The sequence below is a fragment of the Cryptomeria japonica genome, chromosome 3, assembly GCF_030272615.1.
Source record: "Cryptomeria japonica chromosome 3, Sugi_1.0, whole genome shotgun sequence".
Classification (NCBI taxonomy): Eukaryota; Viridiplantae; Streptophyta; class Pinopsida; order Cupressales; family Cupressaceae; genus Cryptomeria; species Cryptomeria japonica.
The window spans coordinates 1,000,126,385-1,000,143,474 of NC_081407.1; positions in this window are offsets into that span (position 1 = coordinate 1,000,126,385).

The following is a 17,090-nucleotide window of genomic DNA, read 5'->3' on the forward strand; positions in this document are numbered from 1 at the left end:
ACTTGAGGTGAAGGCGTGAGTAAGTGATCGATGAATAGAAAAAACCTTCTTACAAGGTGTTCGTGTGTTCTTTCTATTGTTTGCATTTTGCTTTATGCTAAGTGCATCACTTCTTTCTATCTATGTTCGATGCATTGATATTTGTTTAGATCATAAATAAAAAGAGACATTTTATATCATCAAATTGAGGTGCTTGATGCAATCTAAATGATTTTGGTTGAGTCGATTCAACCGGTAGAAATCCTTACACATGCTACAAATATTGTTTTTTGCATGGGCTCTGGATAGGCTATCTTTGACCTTGCGCAGGTTGCATGGGAGTTCCTTATTGCACACACCATCACTCATACACTAGATGAAAACCGTTACATCCTTGCATATATTTTACTTCTTTTTTTCTCTTGAGACTTGCAAGCCTATCTTTTCACCTCTCTTCATGTGGGCAAGAACATTAGCTAAAGATTTGACCTGTAATCTCTTAACAAGGAAATTATTACTTGATGTGTGGAGGTTTTGACCTTTGATCTCAACACGGGGAAGGAAAATCTAGGGGTGTGGAATATTTCCATTGACATTACTTGCAGGTATGAGCAGATTGTGAGGCATTGATCTAGCCTTGGTAGCAACTTGTTGATTAGAAGAGCTGAAAGGCTTCTTTGTCAGGCATAAAATTGTGTTGTTGAAGAAATTTCTCCTTGTTGCAAGTCACATATTGTATTGGTCAACACGTTTCCATGGATCAAGATGTGAACACCAATCTTTGCATGCTTTGTGTTTTGTGTGTTCTTGAATTTTGCATGCTTTATTTTTTCCCATTTTGATTTCAGAGGGATTTTAAAAAATTCCTAGTGCTAAAAAAGAATTCTTTTGTAAAGTAAACTTTTTAAAAGTTTGTGAAAAAGCTAAAGAGCACAATTTTAATCAACCCACTTAGACCTATAGCACTGCATGTTGAAGCACCAGATCAAGGGGGAATTTGGGGTATTATAATCATTAAAGTTTCATCATGGGGGCTTCACACATAATCTCCTAATTTTTTACACATCAAGATATCATGATAATTGTGATCCAATCTCCATCTTGATGGCAACTTGTATGAGTTGTATTTGGCTTCTCTAGTTTCTCTTGGGCACATCTTGCTCATAATTTGACATTTTTTGGTTTGCACTGATTCACATATCATTTTGAGATCCTATGGTTAATGATTCAAAATCTTACATTTGATTCACATTGGGTCACATGTCATTTTGAGGGTCATTTGTGATGGTTAATGTTCTTGAATCTTCATGGTACTTGCTCCTATTAATCAGTTTTAGTCACAGTTCAACATCGACATCGAGATACACATGTAGCTTCCAAATTCTTTCATCATCTTATGGATTTATTTCAGTTCCATCTTTTTTGTCTATTAGGGGGATTTTTTCCCCACTAGGTTTTCTATCTTATCACATTTCACCACAAAGAGCTTGTAGAACCTGAAATCGAAGGGTCATCATGTAGACTAGGAGTAGTATGAACATGTCATGTCTCATTAGATAAATATTTGTCTATATAAATATATAGTGTAACAAATAAGACAAAGAGATGTGATAGAAGATAGAAAATAAGAGTGAAAGGAATGTATGTAATTAATATGATATGATAAAATGATAATATAAGGAGATACAAGGGTACATGGTATTGTACATTAATGACCATCAATAACAAGAATACTGGAATTTCATGTGTTGTGTTATAACTTATGAATGTTCTATGTTTTAGTACTCCTACTTAAGGTATAGCCTAGATTAAATTACTTGTTCCCTTTTTTTATTATTGAATTTGGGTATAAATACAACATATAGAAATTACTTGGGGCTCAAAACTTCAGTCGGTGTTCCCCCTTTTTATTGCTAACATTGGTTTGTTGTCAAGACCCCGATTAGGTTATATAAAGGATAGCAAGAGGATATTCAACATTTAACATATTCCATTGGACAAAGGAAGTAAGAGAGCGCATGAATTTTTTTTTGAGAATTTGTTGCCCCATCTCCTTGGTGCCTACCTTGTGAGAGGGAATTAGGCACCAAGGGGATGGAGAATGGAAAGAGGGCTCTCCAAAAGGAATCCTTGAAAGGATGTGACCAATAAAAATAAGATACCACATACTTGCCATGAGAAAAGATAAAGGAGAAATGCAAACCCAAATCAAACACACCCATGGCAAAAGGATATAAGAAGAATTCAAGAGAGATTAAAGAGAAAATTGAATCAGCAAGGGAAGTGAACATGAAAAGTCCAAATGGTGAATAAGGAAAAGACAAAATGTTGAGAGGGAGTGAAGACACCACAAAGATTAGAGAATGTAGAAAAGGGAAGGAATGAACACGCCAAAGAGGGTGTTTTTGAGTGTGCCAAGGTGGGTGCTACTAGAAAAGAGAAAGGAAAAGAAACCAAAGAAGAAGAATGAAAGACTAGAATAATTGAATTCACAATGGGAAAAACTAAGACAACCCATAACAAGTTTGGAGAAGAACATTGACGACTATGGAAAATCTAAAAAGTTATTATTAAGAGATTGTAGTAGCATGAAGGATCCTCTACAAAAACTCTCCAAAAGTCTGACAATTAGAATAGATCTATCAAACATAACAATCAAGTTAGATGATTGATTCCTTAAGACTCCAAAGAAAGTTTTGTCTATTCAAGAATAATAATTCAAGGAATTAGTTAATAAGAGTACATAGAAATTAAAAAGATAAGAAATAGAGAAAGAAAAAAAATCATGTTTAACTTAGGTAAATAATTATGTTCACTAACTAATCAAAAGTCATTAACAAATAAGAAAAAAAAAGAGGTGTTACATGGAGTCACAACCCTAAACCATGAATCATCCCCTATGCCATATAAGACTAGAAGAATATTGATTGAGGAAGTACTACACAAAGAAGCTAGCAAATAAGAGGACGAGATAGCAGATTGGAAAGAGATTTTGGGCTTTGAAGAGTATTTTGAGATATAATTGGCAAGAGACAAGGGCAAAGAACATAAGCCCCCTAGTCAGAAGTATAAAGAGGGAGAAGATAAATACTCTACCACTCCACAAACCCAAAACAAAGAAGGAGAAGCCCAAAATGGATTCATTAATCAAACTACCAAAATTTAGAAAGGATACCACAAAGGTTGTGCAACATATTATCCTCTTGGAATCACTTTGCGAAAGGATGTAGAAGAGAACAAAATCAAACTATTAGACTTGGACATTATGGAAATCCCAATCAAGAGTGTAAGTAATATGAGAGAATTAGATCAAGAGTAAGATGAATCAATAAAGGTATACAACAAAAGACTTAAAGAAGTGTTCGGGAAATTGGAAAAACCATTAATTGAGAAGCAAAATATTGAACAGTTCATTTATGGATTGCAAAAGGACATTAGAGCTCAACATTGGATGGAATAATGTTTGGCACATATATGGATGTAGTCACTATGACTTGCCGCATTGATGCCCAACCATAGAGGAAGGAAGATAAAGATGGACAAAAATAAGCCTTTGAGAAACTATAATCGGTAGTAGAGCAAGACATCATGGTTGGAGAAGTGAAGAAGCCTAAATAGGAGATTTGGTGTTCATATTGTTCAATGAAACGATACTTAAGGAATGAATTCTCCAAGGCACAAGGAGAAAGGAAGGTGGTTACTATCAAAGTGGAGCTACAAATAGCACTGTTGAAATTGAATTCACTATATTCTGGGACATGTGGAGAATGGGATAGTCATCCCATAGAGAACTGCCTAGCTAATTAACCTCGCGTTTGAAAAGCTAAGGACCATCTAAACCATAGATATTCATTACATCGTGACTGTGATTGGGAGATAAACAAAAATATGGCCTATGTGAAAGGATTTGTAGAGCGATCCATGTATGCTAATGATGGAGGATATAAACAACCTCCATGGACAAATGAAATGAATACTTACATCTTGCAAAATAACCCTCCACAAAACTACCCAGAAGACAATAAATAAGTCAATTATAGAAGAGGAGGAAGCAAAAGGAGTAACCATAGGAGAGATGATGCAATCTATTATAAATGCAATAAAATTGGTCATTTTGCAACCAAATTTTGGTTTGAGAAGAAAAAGAGTTGTGCACAATGATGATACTCGTGATCTGTTTAAATGTGAAAAGGCACAACAATATTTTCATAATGCCCAACCTTATTCCAAAAGTGATGACCTGGAAAGGACTAGAGGACCAAGGGTGACACGAAGAATTTCCTTGTAGGGTGTAAGAGGATACAAGAAAATAGACAAATGGTCATCAGATATGTCAAATGGGGAGTCTTTTAGAGAAGAACATTAGGTCAGACCCCAAAAATAATAAATCAATCAATAAAAAGGATAAAGTTGCAGTGTTAACCAACCAAGGAAATAGATATTGAGAGATATAAGAAAAAGGTTGTTGAAGAGATCGGTGAGGAATCTAGTTTGGAAGAGGAGGAATATGATTACTATCCGGCCTAACAAACAAAAACATGACAAGGTAGTAGAAAATGTAAAACAAACCATCATACAACAATAGAATGAAGATGTGGCTTGCTTCTATGAGGAAGAAGTATTGATGCTTAAAAGCATAGCCTTTTTGGCTCAATAAAAAGATTTTTTGGTCAAGTTAAAGCAATCGGGAAAGTATTGGAACAAACAAAACCAACCACAAATCAACAAAATTATAGAGGACAAAAGTTGGAAGAATGGGACTTTACTGATCATCGCACATTTGAATAATGTTGAGGTGAAACATGTCATAGTGTATTTAGGTGTGGATATTGTGGCGTAGTAAATTGTATCCCTACATAATTTTGTCCTCACCTAGGCCTCACTTTTGTGTTTCGGCCCCACCTAAATTCATCATCCTTTGTACCTATGTGGGACCCTGTTCAAATTTCAATCCTAATTGGTAGGACCGGGCTGCCCTGAGCACCATGGTCCTCCCAAAAGGGGCCCAAATTTGGACCCCACAATGGTCACATTTCGAAGGTGGGAAAACATTCTTTGTATAGGCTTGCCTCAAAATTTCAAACATATTTGGTGTAGTTAGGTATAAAAGTAAGCCTAGCTCCCTCATTTTGAGATACATGATCTCTCAAGTTGGAATTCAATTGCACTTTTACAAATTCAAGTGAGCAAGCAATCAAACATCCTCGAGGCAATGGAGAAGAGGTCAAAGTTCAGATTTCAAGTGTCATGATGGCATCCATGATCAAGACTTTACGAAGAAATCCTACATGACATTATCAACCTTGGCATGAAAACTTCAATGCAAGATTCATCAAGGTATCAAGTTCCAATTCAAGCATTTCAAATTCAAATCTAACCTTGAAATGTTTGAAACCCAAAAGTGGAACAATTCGCTCTTTGATGCACACACATACCTTGTCTCTACAAAAACCTCTTGAAGCTTTGAAGTCCTTAGAGTACAATGGTTCTACTAGCTCTTGCATGTGACTTCTTCTCAATGGGATAGCAAATGATAGCCTTATTGTAGCATTCAAGGTCATTTTGGAGGCCTTTAATAGTTTCTATGTGATTCTGTTATGATTTGTTTGTTCCTTCTCACTGTGAATAGTATTCCAATGCTAGCATTCTAATATATTTGATATTGTCGCCGTAGTTAATCTATATTTTAATCTTTAGCGTTACATCTTTATTTCTTCGCCACTATTTTAAGCTTGATATTAAAGAGTACATTAGAGTAATGCAATTTTGAAGTCAAGAAAATCCTTCACTATTTGGATATTGCAATTTGCTAAGTTGAGCCATTCAATAAGAGTGCCCATATAGTTTGAAGACCAATAGTAAACTAATATCTTCACATAAGGAGAGCAGTCCACTCCATCAAAGCCACACAATGTATCTCCACATGGTTATTGAAATCAAAGAGGCCGAAATCAATCATACAATACCGACCTTGTAATGAATGGGGATACTTTGAGAGAAACTGCCAAAACAAGCAAGACAAAGTGCAATCATTGTGCAAATGGTGTGGACCTAGAGACCATGAAAACATTAGATGTTTGGATCAAAAAGGCCAATGTCAACATGATTGATATAAGACATTATGGAGTATTAGTTGTTACTTGCATCCAAGCAAAGAAGGTTGTGTACCTAAACCCATGTAGTGAAAAAAGAAAGGCTTTGTGAATCAAGGGTGTTATGCCTAACAAACATCACTACTCAAATGAAAATGCAAGTATGGTAACACATCAATTAGCATTCGGTTCAAATATTACAAGTCAAGTACTTCAAGCTATTGTATTGAGTAAAGTAGTGTATTTATCCCAAAGTATTCTTGAACTTAAAAATGTTATGACTAATATTGTATTGGGGGAGAATGAGATGTTGCATATTACAACACAATTGGACTCTAGCATGAATGGAGATCCAATAACTGAACTTTCAATGTTAGGCCACTAGGAGGTTGATCCAAAGTTACTACAATTAATACGACAAAGAAACCAATGGTGAATAATATGGAGATTCTTGGAAGGAATATTACCGATACAATTGTTTATGACAAGTTTGGTGTGAAAGTAGGTCCAAAAGACACTTGAGAAGTTTAGACAAGTTGATCATTTGGCTACCAACTTTTTAGTTGGTGGTTACAAATCAACATGGTATTAAAGTACTTGGAGTTTTAATGGGACAAAAAAGGTAATTATTGGAACCCAACCATTTTTGTTAGACTTCGTGGTCATTTCATTAAAGAAGAAAGTGTATGACACATTGTTGGGTCGAAGTTGGCCAGTAGCAGCAAAAGTTGATCACAACTGGAAAAAGAACACAATCTCCATTGAGAACAAGGTTAAAAAATATATAATCAATTTGAAGAATAAAATAGTGAGTGAGGAAGTAGGTTCCTCAGAGAAAAAGGATTGACATAGAATAAGGGTATAACGGAACTAAACAACAAAGTAACTTTGGAATTACAACCATGTTTAGAGGATGAAGCAAATTCCCATTGTGGCCTATTTCATTAGCAAATGAAGGATTATGAAGTATTTTAGTCAAACTACAATTTTATTGAAACTATAGAAATTGATGAAGACAAACAAGGACTATCTAATGATAAGGAGCCCATGATGAATGACTTGGAAAAAAATAGATAGTATTGGTGTATCAAAAGCAATTCATGGTTTGCAAAAGATGGCAATTCCAACATAGGTGTCCAACTTTCCAAAAAAATGCAAAATTAATTATGATACTTCTTAAAGTTAAAATATTCAAATATTTAATATAAAGCGTACAAATACTTGTCAAGTCAAATCAACTTTATATAAATATTTTTAAAATGGGCAATTGATAAGAAATGGAAAATAAAACAAAATAAGGAAAGTCTTATATTTGTACAACATAACAAATGACAAAGGTTCTTTATGGTACAATGAGAAAAAGACCTTTTTGTATGTCCTTATTAATTATCTGTCTATGTTGCTCTCATATTTGGCATACTTATTATTTGAATTTCAAATTGTTCCCAAGGTTGGAAAGAGGTCTAATGAGTGTTTACGCATAGGTAATGAGCGCGTTGCCCAAGGTCATTACTAGTCAAAATCCAAAAAATGGAAAAATCTTAAGAATTACCACAAATTGGGAGAAACCAGTTGACAGTCAGGATCTAAATATCATTTTGTATCACATGTCCAACTTTCACCTGAACCCAATTTAAACTTTGTCATAGTTTAAACTTTCAATTTTCGGTGTCTGTTGTCCCCAAATGATTAAAATATCTCATTTGAGGTTTCGTCATGAGGCGTAAATAATTGTGTGGATCTATTTCCCTACCGTTGACGCGTGTTTCAAATTTCAGGACCTAACTCCTTACCGTTTGAAAGTTATGTCATTTTTCTCCAACCAAAGCGTTATATTTAAAATATTTAAATTATTTCTCAAGTGATAATTTAATATTTTAAATTAATTCATTATGTTTGGTCATTTGCGATAAGAAAATTGTCTTCAATCATCGATGGCATTCTTCCTTGATTCATTCTCAGCGAAAAATGGTTTCCAATGTGTAAAGGGTAGCTTGCTGAACCAGAAGGTTAGAAATGCTCAAAAAGTGAGCTTTCTTAACCTCATTTCTTAACCTTTTATCAAGAAGTTTAGAAATGCTCCCATATTTCTAACCTATCACAAAAAAAAGGTTAGGAATGCTCAAAAATTGAGCATTTCTAACCTCATTTCTTAACCTTGCGGCCCCCACTTTATCAAGAAGGTTAGAAATGCTCAGTTTTTGAGCATTCTTAACCTCTTATAGATTTTATCAAAGAAAGAATTAAAAAAAAAAGAGAGAGAAAAGTAAAGGAACACTGCAAACAAGGTTATGAGCATTCAAAATGAATAGGGAGTTCATCAGATGTCACAGTTGCAGTTACACTAGGAGAACATAGTTGCAGATTAAGGAAGCAATCACATGCCATGAAATGTAAATATGTATGCGAAATATGGAAGGCATAGACAAGCTACAAACCGTTTGACATAGTGCATCACAGAGATGTCATCTTATGGCTGTCAAACTCGCAGTTCATGCACACAATGGAGTTATTGAAAACGTTTTCACCATTACTAGCAATATATTGATTTCCAGGCAAGCAGAATTTAATTGCACAACCATGCATTTCAACATTGCAAATAATTGACAATACATGTGGACTGTTTAACCAATTACATGTCCAGTTACAGGCAATGTAGAAGTATAAATGGCACATGAAAATTGTTTGTCATAATCTCTCAAAGCAACGCGATCTCATGACATAGGGAATGCGTAGACAATGCGTGTAAATTGTTTGGCAAAATTCCTCAAAGTATACCATAAATGGCACGCATGTTAATTGTTTGATAGAAATCCCTCACAGAAACGTGGTCTCATGGCATATAGATGTGACAATGCGTGTGGACTATAATAGACGTTGATTCTAGCAGGGGTAGTGTTTGACAGAGTTCTTCAATGGTGTTGCAATTCATGAAAAAGGTGGACGCACAGACCCACACATGTCAATTGTTTGATAGAATTCCTCAAAGGAACGTGGTCTCTTGGCATGAGAATGAGCAAGTTTGATTTTCACAATCTTTTCCAGCATCCTCCCTGCCAACGATAAGATAGAATCAATTGATCCATGGCATAATCTCTAATAAAAGAAAATGGAATTACATCTGCACAGATAGACATAAATATGAGCGGAGAAGAATAAACAAGGAAAGCGAGTTGTTTGACTGAATGCTCGAAGAGAAGTTTCCTCATGGAACACATTCATTGTGAAATCTGCACAAAAATGAATTTGGTCAAAAAGTAGTAGAAACTCTCGAACAAATACAATGCACAGGAGCACCGAGGTGAGAGTTTGGAATATGTTATGGCATCTGTCAAAGCACAATTTTAATGATGTGGTAGGCATGAATGTGAATTGTATAAGCCTAGAAAAGGCATGATAACAGTATGACAGAATACCCAAAGCAAATAGTCTCATTTCATGCATGATTGCAAAGTACACATAAGATTCATCTGCAAAGTACAGAGGAGGGAAGTTGCAACGGCTCCTGTTTCAGAAGATTTGTATTTCGTTCAGGATAAAGAATAGAATGTAATTTGTTTTGGCTAAGTTGCGGATGTTCGTTAAAATAGGACTGTGAGGGCGTCATTTTTATTTTTGGCATAATGAAATATAAATTCCATAGCCTCGATTATGCTCCCATCCTTAAATGTTCACATTCAGATATTGGAGATACCAAGTTGGGAAATGTAAGTCTTGCAGACTTCTGGAAAACAATGGAAAGGGAGGATAAGACTTTGGCAGCTCAAAGATTATTAGATAGTGGACTAGCTCACGTAGCGGGATATCCCACATCGGTGCAGTGTCTGGAGTTAGTCTTGGAATGCATGAAAGCATTCAATCCAGAGACAAAAGAAATTAAAATAGCAGAAAGTAGCGTGGTCGCCAAACTTGATCCAGTTTCCATTGCTATAACTTTCAGGTTACTTTTCAGAGGTCAGTTCACGGAGATAAATAGGGAATATGCTGAAAGTTATTTTATCAATAATGAAACCCAGTGCTTGAATAACATAGCCAAAAAATGGTTAACAAAACCAAGAAAAGGAAAAACATAGCTTCCTAAAATAATTCACAGGTCTCTGCTAATAGAAGATATTGCTAATATGGTCATTTTCTTGAATCGGGTCACAGGAAATGAAGACTCAAATGACTTGGCAGGATGGATGTTCTTATTCATTAATATCATATGTGAGGGCATACAATTCATTAATTGGGTCGAGATTATTAGCGATAATCTTTGCGATCAGTTACTCAAACTAAAGGACAATCATAACTTCTACATGACATCGTACCTCTTCTATGCTATCGCTGGGATGAAGAAATGGCCAGGATTAAATGTTGAAGGCATTTATAATGATATGACCCAAATTTACAATTATCATCCACAGTTGCAGTTGGAGGAAAGTTATCATCATTTCAGGAGAATTAATGATGCTTTCACTATGTTGACAGTAAGAGAACTGCTGGGAAATATTGGACTCAGAATATCCTCAGAAGCAACAGCATTGATTCAAAAATATGGTAGTTATTTTATACAGTTTCCGAAGTTCACATATATTCAGATAGGCGGTTATGATGGCTGCCCTCTCATGTTGCCAAGATTTGTTGAAGATAAGTTGGTTCTCATCGAGGTTTGCCGACAGATTGCACAAGTCAACAAAATTTGCCGGAATAAAAGAAAGGGTATCATTTATTTTCCCATTGGACTTGGTTATTATAGTTGTGAGAGCCATTCAGATGCTCAAAGTATCGAGAGGTCTATAGCAAAGATTCACCTATATCCTTATGAAATGAAATTTCCCTTTGATAGCAAAGGATATGCTATAGGAGAGTTGGAGCTCGGTGCCGGATTTGAACACTTTCCTGATATGGAAGATTTTTGGCAAGACCGTGAAGATGATTTTGAAGTGCGGAAAAGAGACTGGATGAGATTTTCTATCAAGCAAATAATTGATTATAGAATTGAAATAAATGTAAATGGCATTGAAGATGATGAATCTGATTTGATCGATGGTTTTTACTTTGAAAGGATTCAGCTTCTTGCACTTCCACCCATCAATTGGCCAATTCCAGAAATAAGGAGTATTCAAGAAAGATCAACTTATGTGGTTCAAAGGACTCTTGAATGGGTTAAAAGCAAGAGGATTGAGTCTACAGCAACTAGACCTTCAAATAAAGCTAATTCCTCAAAGGATAGAAACGGTGCACAGGGAAGTTCTTCCATTCCAACTAATTCGCAAAGATCTAATCCAGGGATGGGTTCACACCAAAATATTTCCAAAGGAGGCGACGATGGAGAAGATCCAGAAAAAGGGAAGGATCTTGCTAAGGCATGTGAAGTCAGCTCTGTCATTAAGAAGAAGAGATCAAAGACAAAGGGAAAAACGGTGAATCTTGTTCAAGAGCTTGAAGATGAATTAGAAATTGCTTCACCCCAACATCCTCCCAATATTGAAAATCAACAATTTCCTTCCGTCTCACCAACTATCATCATTTCTTCACCCCAACAGGATGATTTTGCTATTCATGAGGAGGTTGAAATAAAGGATGCTCAAGCTGAAATTCAATCTCCGCCCTTCCCAAATAATTTAGCATCTTTAACCTCTGCATATGTGAACAATCAAGAATCATTGCCATCATCCTCATCATTCTGGTTACAACAGAGTTTGCATAATAAAAAGAGAAATGTTCAGCTGGTAACTCCTAGTTTTGATGCAGTCGTGAATGTACTTCACAGGACAGTTAAATCCAAGAAAACCAAAGTTGCATCCAGATTGAGGATTAATCCATCCTCAGGAAACTTATGTGTAGAAATAGCCCAGCCCATTGTTGAAAAAGATATAAATGAAGCTAATGAGGCTGATTTTAGTATGACACAGTTGGATCTAGGTCCTACAACACATGACGGAGTTGTTCATAATTTTCAGATTTCAGCAACTATCCTTATCGATAAAGCAAATAAAGATAAGGAAACTAAGGATCAACTTAAACAACAAATTCAAGTTCTTTCATCCTACATCAAATCAATTGTGGATTCTTCAGATACACAATTGGAGTCAGCCTCAACTTCTACATTGGCACATACTGGAGGAATTATTGAGAAAAAGGTGATAGAAGATATACACAAATGCAAGAAACAGAGTAGGATGCTAGAAGATTGGATTAATCAAATGAAGTCCTAAGCACAAGATTTTATTGAGAAAGCCAAAGATATTCACATTAAGTTGGATGCACATGAACAAGAAATTGCAGCAGAATTGAAGAATGCCAAAGAGCAAGAGATGTCTTGGCAAGATACTTTACAGGAATTCCAAAAGATGGCAAAAACAGACATGAATATACTCATTGTTGAGAAGGTCTTCTCTCATAAAGAAGAAAATCAGTCCGATACATGGTGCAAAAGTATAAGTTGGAAAATGGAGAATATCAAGCAATGCCTAGATGAATATCAAAAACTCTTGATAGCTTGTGAACAGACAAAGAGGAAGATAAAAGAAGATACAATGAATATCATTGGTGATGTATCCGTAAAAGAGCAATTTCAGCAAATGGACAAGCAAATGCTCTTAATCAAGTTTCATGACAGAATCAATTCTAAGTTAACAAATGTACAGGTGTCAAATGCAAATAAGATGAAGAGACTCAATGTTGTTTCAGTTGCCTAAGAGGCTTGTGATATGTCTTCATATTTTCGGGATTTGGTCAATATTCAAGATAACCAAGCAATTGCCAAACTAAAAATGGATAATGTGATCATTCCCAGGTACAAGTTCATGGTGGACACGCTCAAAGCATACAAGTCATTCAAGGCCAGAGCACCAATCCAACAGAAGAAAATAATCAGTTAGCATGCTCTTTGGGATATTGAAAGGCAACACCATGTTCACATCTTTGTATATTTTGTTTGGTTATGTGATACGTGGTTAGTCTTTAGTTTATTGCTGATTTTCCATAGCATAGAGTCAAGGTTAATGGGTTGACTATTTCTGCGCATAAATGTGCTAGTTATTAACTTATTGTAATTTGCGCAGAAATGAGTTAGTTACTAACTAAAAATCAAGTTAGTTATAAGGTAGTTATTTTGAGAGACTATAAATGCTAGAAACGTAGATGAAAGGAGGACTTTTTGGATTTTATGATTTTGGGACAACTGAAAATTTTGGATTGTATTATTTCATCATTTTTTAATACAAGGCAAATTGGGAGTGCTCCTATGATTGTTAAGTGTTCATTTGCTTAATGTTATGTGATTATCGTATGATATTGCAATAGCAAGCCTGCAAATTACTTTCCCAGTTTCATGAAGACAATGGTCATATAACGTTACAAGTTTCTTTGGTATCTAGGAAATATATAAACGTTATGCAAATTAAATGTTTTGTGTCATTGTCTCCTCATGCGTAGTCTAGAGTTGATAGTGACAAGTTTAAAAGTCAATAGAATCCAAGTGGCAATCGTATGTTTGTTGTGAAGATTCCCTCTAAATCCATTTGTAGTTATTCTTTGTTTTCATTTGCAAGGTTAATTATTCTTAAAAATACAAATACCCCTATCATACGAGGGAGTTGCCCCTCTCAAACGCAGAGGAAGATCGTGCTCCACAGAACGATCTCTCCAACTGTTGGGAACTTTTTGTCACTCCTCCATTGGGCACATAGTAAAGATTTTTAAGTGACAAATCTGTTTACCAACAGTCTATATTGTACCACCTCATCAATCAACTATCTAAATTGTATAGGGAAAAGTATAGTGTGACTACAATTCTATGATGGTAATGCCTATGACAACTTAGTCTTCCACTACATAACTCATTTGTATTGCAATACAAGAGTTTTTGCCTTGAACAATGCAACAATTTTCCAATTGTACAACACAATTTTTTGTTTGTGTGGTGCAAATTTTTTTTTGTGGTGTAAGTTTTCCATTGTAGATTGAAGTCTTCAACTCTATATCACAACAAAACTCTCATTATACAACATCAAGTTTCCAATTGTATGATGACAATATATTTCTATTGTACGACGAGTATATATTCTTATTGTATATATTATTCATTGTATTGTACAACATACAAATTCCATTATATGGCCTACAGATCAAGATTTTCAACCACATATTTTCAAGAGTCATTCTCAACCACAATCCATTCCCAATGCTTCCAATATTATGTGTAGTTGAGCACAAACAAAAGACACCTCTACTACAATATTATTGGGTTCAATAATCAATTGGATGCAACATTCTTAGCTTTCAATGTGCAATCAAATGAGGTCCATTAGTTGGTTCAAAACATTATTCACATATTGGCATATGTTTTTGATTAAAAAAGCAACATTAACTAAGGCGTTGACCCTTTACAAAGTCAAAGGCTATCCAAATTAAAAAACCAAGAAGGGGTGCAAACCCCAAAAGAAAGAAAGTCGGATAGGACAAACCAACCTGTCAAACCATTAACAACCCAACCCAAATCAAGAGAGGGGAGAAAAACCCAAAACTTGACAAAGGGGGGTTGAGAAAGGGGGTTAGATTTTCCTTTCTGCCTACGACAAACAACCGTCCATGCAACACTATCATTAAGAACTTTCAAAGAAGAATCAAGCGAGAAAGACCCTGCAGAGTCACTGTCAGACTGTTGTTGCAGTGGAGCAGCAGCAAGAGAAGAATCGCCAGGAGCAGAGTGAAGGTGAGGAGCAAGAGCAACAGGTGTAGGAACCAAGGGGGCGGAAGGGTCCTCAACAACAAAACATCAACCAAGGCTTCATCAGCAACAAGGGGTACCTCATCTTGAGATGAATCAACCGAAACAGAATCTAAAGCATTAATCGTCAAGTGGTCTTCCGTAGCATCTTTCCACCAAGTACCAGCACCTTTGCAATGAGAGAGAGAACAGTCAAAAGCAAGGTAACCCGTTGAAAAGCACCTTCGACAGCAAAAAAGGTTGCCCTCATAATCCAACAGTTGAGTTCAAGGCCTATCCCCAACCATAAGAACCACATCCCTAAGGAGGGCCAGAGATATATCAACATCAATTAATAAGCAAGCAAAGGTAGAATGACCCATGGAGAACATGACATATGTTGGTTAAACACCAAAATCTCTATTTTTTGGTGTTGTCTACATTGATTTCTTAAATTATGAAAATGATGTGCACCATGAAAGTCTATGTGGTTTTAATTTGTCAAGAACTTTCATGGTCCAAGTTTACAAAATACACTTCTAAGTTTGCCTACAAGTTCTCATCTACACTCAATTTGAATAGTCTTCTTTAATGTTACTTGATGCTTATTTTGATTGCCGCCTAGAAGACATTTTTTTTCTTCTGGGGGGATGATGTAGTTAGTGTACAATGACTTATTCCATAATATGGATTATCTAACAATGTATTAATTGTTTGTTAGCTTTGAGTGGTTATAAATGTCAATTGGTCAAAGATTGTATTCCTCTTAGCAAATCTTTTAAATAGTTGTGTATTGTTAAGGAAAGCAATCTGATCCAATCAAATCAACTTTGATCCTTGGTTGATTGTCTCTAGTCTTCTTATGTAATAATTTCATGTGAAAATAAAAAAAATACTTTACTCCTATATCTCGATACATTGTTATCTCTCTTATTAATTCATGTATTCATTTTATTAGAGACATGTAAACAAATTTTTGTGGTTGATTAGTCGTTGACTTAAAAGATGATTTTTTAATATTTTGCTTATGTACACTGTTTTAAGACAATATTGCCAAAAGATGTGATAAATTGTTTTTTATTATAGAAGCAATAAACCAAGGGTGTTGACCCTATACAAACACGGGCCAAATATGCCACAAACAACTACTTGAGTTGTTTTTGAGAAAGCCACAAGCTATGGTGCTGACCCTTCACAACAAGAAGCCCCAAAGGCAAAGAAATGCAGGCCAAACACAAGCCACTCACAATGTTCCAAAGGTCATTAACAGACTACATACAAAATTCCAAATGTGATTATTTGTTATTAGCAACCATTTCATTTATTATGATACACGACAATCAATCACCTGTTGATTCCGTTGGAATCCAGTAACAAAATATGTTTCGGCAATTGATTATTTATTAACATTCCTTGTTGGTGATTATTTACTTCTACTCAAGATTTAAGTTTGAAAAAGAACATACATTCAAATGCCAAAAAGAAAATGTATGCATGCTTCTGTTAGACCAAGTGTAGGTGAACAACGTACAAATTAATAATTAGTTATACTTATTTTGCAGTGAATGGAATGGCTACATATTAAATTTATTGGAGATGGAGAAGCCACACAGGATTTTACAAGTTATGTTCAATGGAAAATTGTGTTCAAGAGATCTCAACAGTTTTGCCTTGTGGCTGGTTATAGTGTTGATCATTGCAGAAGTGTTATTTTTTGCTTGATTTAATTCCAGGGTGTGTAGAAATCACTCCATAAAGCTCTCTTACTATTTTTGATAAACTGTTGCATTCATGGTAATCACACAAAAGTTTCCTATTTTTCTATGTTAGCAAAGTAATCTGAGCAAAATGTGAACCACTCAAGATTTCTGAGTAGTTTCCTTCACTCCTCATTATCCTTTGTTTTGTTACTAGATCATCCACCTAGAAGGATGAACAAGGGACAACATTTAGGTCATCCCCCACAATTTTCTCGCCCTTAAGCAACACCAAAAGTCAACCTACATTTCAAGAGGCTTAAGTACTGCTGCTTAAGGAACAAAAATTCAACCATAAAAATTGCTGCTTAAACAGAAATAACCACACCAAGATTAATCAGAAAGAAAAATTTGTTTGCAAAAATTAATATTTTGGAACCAAAAAGAATAGAAATTGCAGAAGTTGACATCTTTGTGTTGATCTCCTTTACCAGTAAAGTGAACTCATCTTCACAACAACTAAGACACTGTTAGCAGGATTAAACGTCTCCAATTGGACATAAGAGGGACCATGGTTATCATACCAGCTTTTTGCCAAGTTTCCAATTGTTAATATTAACCATGGAT